General features: G+C 52.3%; 6 non-coding genes and 5 pseudogenes across 6 annotated transcripts; all 11 read left to right on the top strand.

The window, feature by feature from the left end:
* The first annotated feature begins 459 nt into the window (after nt 1-459).
* LOC138217583 (5S ribosomal RNA) lies at nt 460-578 on the top strand. Its single transcript, XR_011181295.1, has one exon. It is a non-coding gene; the product is annotated as a 5S ribosomal RNA (ribosomal RNA).
* Nucleotides 579-1,114: 536 nt separating this feature from the next.
* LOC138245300 (5S ribosomal RNA) lies at nt 1,115-1,233 on the top strand. Its single transcript, XR_011193910.1, has one exon. It is a non-coding gene; the product is annotated as a 5S ribosomal RNA (ribosomal RNA).
* A 537-nt stretch (nt 1,234-1,770) lies between these two features.
* LOC138218553 (5S ribosomal RNA) lies at nt 1,771-1,889 on the top strand (annotated as a pseudogene).
* A 537-nt stretch (nt 1,890-2,426) lies between these two features.
* LOC138216423 (5S ribosomal RNA) lies at nt 2,427-2,545 on the top strand. The gene has a single exon (XR_011180135.1). It is a non-coding gene; the product is annotated as a 5S ribosomal RNA (ribosomal RNA).
* Nucleotides 2,546-3,082: 537 nt separating this feature from the next.
* On the top strand, nt 3,083-3,201 carry LOC138244773 (5S ribosomal RNA). The gene has a single exon (XR_011193388.1). It is a non-coding gene; the product is annotated as a 5S ribosomal RNA (ribosomal RNA).
* Nucleotides 3,202-3,738: 537 nt separating this feature from the next.
* Nucleotides 3,739-3,857, top strand: LOC138244501 (5S ribosomal RNA). Its single transcript, XR_011193116.1, has one exon. It is a non-coding gene; the product is annotated as a 5S ribosomal RNA (ribosomal RNA).
* A 532-nt stretch (nt 3,858-4,389) lies between these two features.
* On the top strand, nt 4,390-4,508 carry LOC138219034 (5S ribosomal RNA; annotated as a pseudogene).
* A 537-nt stretch (nt 4,509-5,045) lies between these two features.
* Nucleotides 5,046-5,164, top strand: LOC138218886 (5S ribosomal RNA; annotated as a pseudogene).
* Nucleotides 5,165-5,701: 537 nt separating this feature from the next.
* On the top strand, nt 5,702-5,820 carry LOC138245299 (5S ribosomal RNA). Its single transcript, XR_011193909.1, has one exon. It is a non-coding gene; the product is annotated as a 5S ribosomal RNA (ribosomal RNA).
* Nucleotides 5,821-6,357: 537 nt separating this feature from the next.
* Nucleotides 6,358-6,476, top strand: LOC138218885 (5S ribosomal RNA; annotated as a pseudogene).
* Nucleotides 6,477-7,013: 537 nt separating this feature from the next.
* Nucleotides 7,014-7,132, top strand: LOC138218536 (5S ribosomal RNA; annotated as a pseudogene).
* The last annotated feature ends 368 nt before the right edge of the window (nt 7,133-7,500 follow it).

Raw genomic sequence — 7,500 nt, 5'->3', positions numbered from 1 at the left:
TTTATTTGTCAGCTTTGGCGAGACGCGGGTGCTTGTGTATTAGCGTGAGCGTTTTTTATTCTGATCAGGAACAGTTTTACAAGTCCGCAAAAGATCGAAGAAAGGTTTATCGCCAGCTGAAAAGAGACACAGCGCTTCGGCTGTGGAGACTTGTTCGGCTGGCGTTCGGAGAGTCGCGTTTTTCAGAATTGTATTGAGATCGTTTTCCACAGAGCTCAGATGTCAAAGCACAGCAGCAGCTCTCCACAGCGATCCTCTATAGCCCCCTTTCTCCCGCAGCTCCGTCCTCATTGGAAGGAAGCAAGAGTGAAAGGCTGAAGTGAAATAGAGCGGGGACGAAGGCAGTGAAGAGAGAGAACGTGGGAAGAAGAGAAAAACGCAAGGGAAAAAAAGCAGCGTCGTAAAAGAGGTGACGGAGCTGTCCTCTCAATAAGAGGGGTGCCAGCGAGCCTTGCTCTCGCTTACGGCCACACCCCCTTGAGCTCGCCTGATCTTGTCTGATCTCGGAAGCTAAACAGGGATGGGCCTGGTTAGTACTTGGATGGGAGACCGCCTGGGAATACCAGGTGCTGTAAGCTTTTAAGCGAAGGAGGCGCCCTATCCCCGCTCGCTCGCTCATTCCCCTGTTCACACGTGCAGTGCGGCTTGTCCGTCTGTTTATTTGTCAGCTTTGGCGAGACACGGGTGCTTGTGTATTAGCGTGAGCGTTTTTTATTCTGATCAGGAACAGTTTTACAAGTCCGCAAAGGATCGAAGAAAGGTTTATCGCCAGCTGAAAAGAGACACAGCGCTTCGGCTGTGGAGACTTGTTCGGCTGGCGTTCGGAGAGTCGCGTTTTTCAGAATTGTATTGAGATCGTTTTCCACAGAGCTCAGATGTCAAAGCACAGCAGCAGCTCTCCACAGCGATCCTCTATAGCGCCCTTTCTCCCGCAGCTCCGTCCTCATTGGAAGGAAGCAAGAGTGAAAGGCTGAAGTGAAATAGAGCGGGGACGAAGGCTGTGAAGAGAGAGAACGTGGGAAGAAGAGAAAAACGCAAGGGAAAAAAGCAGCGTCGTAAAAGAGGTGACGGAGCTGTCCTCTCAATAAGAAGGGTGCCAGCGAGCCTTGCTCTCGCTTATGGCCACACCCCCTTGAGCACGCCTGATCTCGTCTGATCTCGGAAGCTAAACAGGGATGGGCCTGGTTAGTACTTGGATGGGAGACCGCCTGGGAATACCAGGTGCTGTAAGCTTTTAAGCGCAGGAGGCGCCCTATCCCCGCTCGCTCGCTCATTCCCCTGTTCACACGTGCAGTGCGGCTTGTCCGTCTGTTTATTTGTCAGCTTTGGCGAGACACGGGTGCTTGTGTATTAGCGTGAGCGTTTTTTATTCTGATCAGGAACAGTTTTACAAGTCCGCAAAGGATCGAGGAAATGTTTATCGCCAGCTGAAAAGAGACACAGCGCTTCGGCTGTGGAGACTTGTTCGGCTGGCGTTCGGAGAGTCGCGTTTTTCAGAATTGTATTGAGATCGTTTTCCACAGAGCTCAGATGTCAAAGCACAGCAGCAGCTCTCCACAGCGATCCTCTATAGCGCCCTTTCTCCCGCAGCTCCGTCCTCATTGGAAGGAAGCAAGAGTGAAAGGCTGAAGTGAAATAGAGCAGGGACGAAGGCAGTGAAGAGAGAGAACATGGGAAGAAGAGAAAAACGCAAGGGAAAAAAAGCAGCGTCGTAAAAGAGGTGACGGAGCTGTCCTCTCAATAAGAAGGGTGCCAGCGAGCCTTGCACTCGCTTATGGCCACACCCACTTGAGCACGCCTGATCTCGTCTGATCTCGGAAGCTAAACAGGGATGGGCTTGGTTAGTACTTGTATGGGGGACCGCCTGGGAATACCAGGTGCTGTAAGCTTTTAAGCGCAGGAGGCGCCCTATCCCCGCTCGCTCGCTCATTCCCCTGTTCATACGTGCAGTGCGGCTTGTCCGTCTGTTTATTTGTCAGCTTTGGCGAGACACGGGTGCTTGTGTATTAGCGTGAGCGTTTTTTATTCTGATCAGGAACAGTTTAACAAGTCCGCAAAGGATCGAGGAAAGGTTTATCGCCAGCTGAAAAGAGACACAGCGCTTCGGCTGTGGAGACTTGTTCGGCTGGCGTTCGGAGAGTCGCGTTTTTCAGAATTGTATTGAGATCGTTTTCCACAGAGCTCAGATGTCAAAGCACAGCAGCAGCTCTCCACAGCGATCCTCTATAGCGCCCTTTCTCCCGCAGCTCCGTCCTCATTGGAAGGAAGCAAGAGTGAAAGGCTGAAGTGAAATAGAGCGGGGACGAAGGCAGTGAAGAGAGAGAACGTGCGAAGAAGAGAAAAACGCAAGGGAAATAGAGCAGCGTCGTAAAAGAGGTGACGGAGCTGTCCTCTCAATAAGAAGGGTGCCAGCGAGCCTTGCTCTCGCTTTCGGCCACACCCCCTTGAGCACGCCTGATCTCGTCTGATCTCGGAAGCTAAACAGGGATGGGCCTGGTTAGTACTTGGATGGGAGACCGCCTGGGAATACCAGGTGCTGTAAGCTTTTAAGCGCAGGAGGCGCCCTATCCCCGCTCGCTCGCTCATTCCCCTGTTCACACGTGCAGTGCGGCTTGTCCGTCTGTTTATTTGTCAGCTTTGGGGAGACACGGGTGCTTGTGTATTAGCGTGAGCGTTTTTTATTCTGATCAGGAACAGTTTTACAAGTCCGCAAAGGATCGAGGAAAGGTTTATCGCCAGCTGAAAAGAGACACAGCGCTTCGGCTGTGGAGACTTGTTCGGCTGGCGTTTGGAGAGTCGCGTTTTTCAGAATTGTATTGAGATCGTTTTCCACAGAGCTCAGATGTCAAAGCACAGCAGCAGCTCTCCACAGCGATCCTCTATAGCGCCCTTTCTCCCGCAGCTCCGTCCTCATTGGAAGGAAGCAAGAGTGAAAGGCTGAAGTGAAATAGAGCGGGGACGAAGGCAGTGAAGAGAGAGAATGTGGGAAGAAGAGAAAAACGCAAGGGAAAAAAAGCAGCGTCGTAAAAGAGGTGACGGAGCTGTCCTCTCAATAAGAAGGGTGCCAGCGAGCCTTGCTCTAGCTTATGGCCACACCCCCTTGAGCACGCCTGATCTCATCTGATCTCGGAAGCTAAACAGGGATGGGCCTGGTTAGTACTTGGATGGGAGACCGCCTGGGAATACCAGGTGCTGTAAGCTTTTAAGCGCAGGAGGCGCCCTATCCCCGCTCGCTCGCTCATTCCCCTGTTCACACGTGCAGTGCGGCTTGTCCGTCTGTTTATTTGTCAGCTTTGGCGAGACACGGGTGCTTGTGTATTAGCGTGAGCGTTTTTTATTCTGATCAGGAACAGTTTTACAAGTCCGCAAAGGATCGAGGAAAGGTTTATCGCCAGCTGAAAAGAGACACAGCGCTTTGGCTGTGGAGACATGTTCGGCTGGCATTCGGAGAGTCGCGTTTTTCAGAATTGTATTGAGATCGTTTTCCACAGAGCTCAGATGTCAAAGCACAGCAGCAGCTCTCCACAGCGATCCTCTATAGCGCCCTTTCTCCCGCAGCTCCGTCCTCATTGGAAGGAAGCAAGAGTGAAAGGCTGAAGTGAAATTGAGCGGGGACGAAGGCAGTGAAGAGAGAGAACGTGGGAAGAAGAGAAAAACGCAAGGGAAAAAGAGCAGCGTCATAAAAGAGGTGACGGAGCTGTCCTCTCAATAAGAAGGGTGCCAGCGAGCCTTGCTCTCGCTTACGGCCACACCCCCTTGAGCACGCCTGATCTCGTCTGATCTCGGAAGCTAAACAGGGATGGGCCTGGTTAGTACTTGGATGGGAGACCGCCTGGGAATACCAGGTGCTGTAAGCTTTTAAGCGCAGGAGGCGCCCTATCCCCGCTCGCTCGCTCATTCCCCTGTTCACACGTGCAGTGCGGCTTGTCCGTCTGTTTGTCAGCTTTGGCGAGACACGGGTGCTTGTGTATTAGCGTGAGCGTTTTTTATTCTGATCAGGAACAGTTTAACAAGTCCGCAAAGGATCGAGGAAAGGTTTATCGCCAGCTGAAAAGAGACACAGCGCTTCGGCTGTGGAGACTTGTTCGGCTGGCGTTCGGAGAGTCGCGTTTTTCAGAATTGTATTGAGATCGTTTTCCACAGAGCTCAGATGTCAAAGCACAGCAGCAGCTCTCCACAGCGATCCTCTATAGCGCCCTTTCTCCCGCAGCTCCGTCCTCATTGGAAGGAAGCAAGAGTGAAAGGCTGAAGTGAAACAGAGCGGGGACGAAGGCAGTGAAGAGAGAGAACGTGGGAAGAAGAGAAAAACGCAAGGGAAAAAAGCAGCGTCGTAAAAGAGGTGACGGAGCTGTCCTCTCAATAAGAAGGGTGCCAGCGAGCCTTGCTCTCGCTTATGGCCACACCCCCTTGAGCACGCCTGATCTCGGCTGATCTCGGAAGATAAACAGGGATGGGCCTGGTTAGAAATTGGATGGGAGACCGCCTGGGAATACCAGGTGCTGTAAGCTTTTAAGCGCAGGAGGCGCCCTATCCCCGCTCGCTCGCTCATTCCCCTGTTCACACGTGCAGTGCGGCTTGTCCGTCTGTTTATTTGTCAGCTTTGGCGAGACACGGGTGCTTGTGTATTAGCGTGAGCGTTTTTTATTCTGATCAGGAACAGTTTTACAAGTCCGCAAAGGATCGAGGAAAGGTTTATCGCCAGCTGAAAAGAGACACAGCGCTTCGGCTGTGGAGACTTGTTCGGCTGGCGTTCGGAGAGTCGCGTTTTTAAGAATTGTATTGAGATCGTTTTCCACAGAGCTCAGATGTCAAAGCACAGCAGCAGCTCTCCACAGCGATCCTCTATAGCGCCCTTTCTCCCGCAGCTCCGTCCTCATTGGAAGGAAGCAAGAGTGAAAGGCTGAAGTGAAACAGAGCGGGGACGAAGGCAGTGAAGAGAGAGAACGTGGGAAGAAGAGAAAAACGCAAGGGAAAAAAAGCAGCGTCGTAAAAGAGGTGACGGAGCTGTCCTCTCAATAAGAAGGGTGCCAGCGAGCCTTGCACTCGCTTATGGCCACACCCACTTGAGCACGCCTGATCTCGGCTGATCTCGGAAGCTAAACAGGGATGGGCTTGGTTAGTACTTGTATGGGGGACCGCCTGGGAATACCAGGTGCTGTAAGCTTTTAAGCGCAGGAGGCGCCCTATCCCCGCTCGCTCGCTCATTCCCCTGTTCATACGTGCAGTGCGGCTTGTCCGTCTGTTTATTTGTCAGCTTTGGCGAGACACGGGTGCTTGTGTATTAGCGTGAGCGTTTTTTATTCTGATCAGGAACAGTTTAACAAGTCCGCAAAGGATCGAGGAAAGGTTTATCGCCAGCTGAAAAGAGACACAGCGCTTCGGCTGTGGAGACTTGTTCGGCTGGCGTTCGGAGAGTCGCGTTTTTCAGAATTGTATTGAGATCGTTTTCCACAGAGCTCAGATGTCAAAGCACAGCAGCAGCTCTCCACAGCGATCCTCTATATCGCCCTTTCTCCCGCAGCTCCGTCCTCATTGGAAGGAAGCAAGAGTGAAAGGCTGAAGTGAAATAGAGCGGGGACGAAGGCAGTGAAGAGAGAGAACGTGGGAAGAAGAGAAAAACGCAAGGGAAAAAAAGCAGCGTCGTAAAAGAGGTGACGGAGCTGTCCTCTCAATAAGAAGGGTGCCAGCGAGCCTTGCTCTCGCTTATGGCCACACCCCCTTGAGCACGCCTGATCTCGTCTGATCTCGGAAGCTAAACAGGGATGGGCCTGGTTAGTACTTGGATGGGAGACCGCCTGGGAATACCAGGTGCTGTAAGCTTTTAAGCGCAGGAGGCGCCCTATCCCCGCTCGCTCGCTCATTCCCCTGTTCACACGTGCAGTGCGGCTTGTCCGTCTGTTTATTTGTCAGCTTTGGCGAGACACGGGTGCTTGTGTATTAGCGTGAGCGTTTTTTATTCTGATCAGGAACAGTTTAACAAGTCCGCAAAGGATCGAGGAAAGGTTTATCGCCAGCTGAAAAGAGACACAGCGCTTCGGCTGTGGAGACTTGTTCGGCTGGCGTTCGGAGAGTCGCGTTTTTCAGAATTGTATTGAGATCGTTTTCCACAGAGCTCAGATGTCAAAGCACAGCAGCAGCTCTCCACAGCGATCCTCTATAGCGCCCTTTCTCCCGCAGCTCCGTCCTCATTGGAAGGAAGCAAGAGTGAAAGGCTGAAGTGAAATAGAGCAGGGACGAAGGCAGTGAAGAGAGAGAACGTGGGAAGAAGAGAAAAACGCAAGGGAAAAAAAGCAGCGTCGTAAAAGAGGTGACGGAGCTGTCCTCTCAATAAGAAGGGTGCCAGCGAGCCTTGCACTCGCTTATGGCCACACCCACTTGAGCACGCCTGATCTCGGCTGATCTCGGAAGCTAAACAGGGATGGGCTTGGTTAGTACTTGTATGGGGGACCGCCTGGGAATACCAGGTGCTGTAAGCTTTTAAGCGCAGGAGGCGCCCTATCCCCGCTCGCTCGCTCATTCCCCTGTTCATACGTGCAGTGCGGCTTGTCCGTCTGTTTATTTGTCAGCTTTGGCGAGACACGGGTGCTTGTGTATTAGCGTGAGCGTTTTTTATTCTGATCAGGAACAGTTTAACAAGTCCGCAAAGGATCGAGGAAAGGTTTATCGCCAGCTGAAAAGAGACACAGCGCTTCGGCTGTGGAGACTTGTTCGGCTGGCGTTCGGAGAGTCGCGTTTTTCAGAATTGTATTGAGATCGTTTTCCACAGAGCTCAGATGTCAAAGCACAGCAGCAGCTCTCCACAGCGATCCTCTATAGCGCCCTTTCTCCCGCAGCTCCGTCCTCATTGGAAGGAAGCAAGAGTGAAAGGCTGAAGTGAAATAGAGCGGGGACGAAGGCAGTGAAGAGAGAGAACGTGGGAAGAAGAGAAAAACGCAAGGGAAAAAAAGCAGCGTCGTAAAAGAGGTGACGGAGCTGTCCTCTCAATAAGAAGGGTGCCAGCGAGCCTTGCTCTCGCTTATGGCCACACCCCCTTCAGCACGCCTGCTCTCGTCTGATCTCGGAAGCTAAACAGGGATGGGCCTGGTTAGTACTTGGATGGGAGACCGCCTGGGAATACCAGGTGCTGTAAGCTTTTAAGCGCAGGAGGCGCCCTATCCCCGCTCGCTCGCTCATTCCCCTGTTCACATGTGCAGTGCGGCTTGTCCGTCTGTTTATTTGTCAGCTTTGGCGAGACACGGGTGCTTGTGTATTAGCGTGAGCGTTTTTTATTCTGATCAGGAACAGTTTAACAAGTCCGCAAAGGATCGAGGAAAGGTTTATCGCCAGCTGAAAAGAGACACAGCGCTACGGCTGTGGAGACTTGTTCGGCTGGCGTTCGGAGAGTCGCGTTTTTCAGAATTGTATTGAGATCGTTTTCCACAGAGCTCAGATGTCAAAGCACAGCAGCAGCTCTCCACAGCGATCCTCTATAGCGCCCTTTCTCCCGCAGCTCCGTCCTCA

Source organism: Lepisosteus oculatus, chromosome 14, assembly GCF_040954835.1.
Source record: "Lepisosteus oculatus isolate fLepOcu1 chromosome 14, fLepOcu1.hap2, whole genome shotgun sequence".
NCBI lineage: Eukaryota > Metazoa > Chordata > Actinopteri > Semionotiformes > Lepisosteidae > Lepisosteus > Lepisosteus oculatus.
Note: the sequence above shows the minus strand (reverse complement) of the source record. Positions and strands in the feature narration are given on the sequence as shown.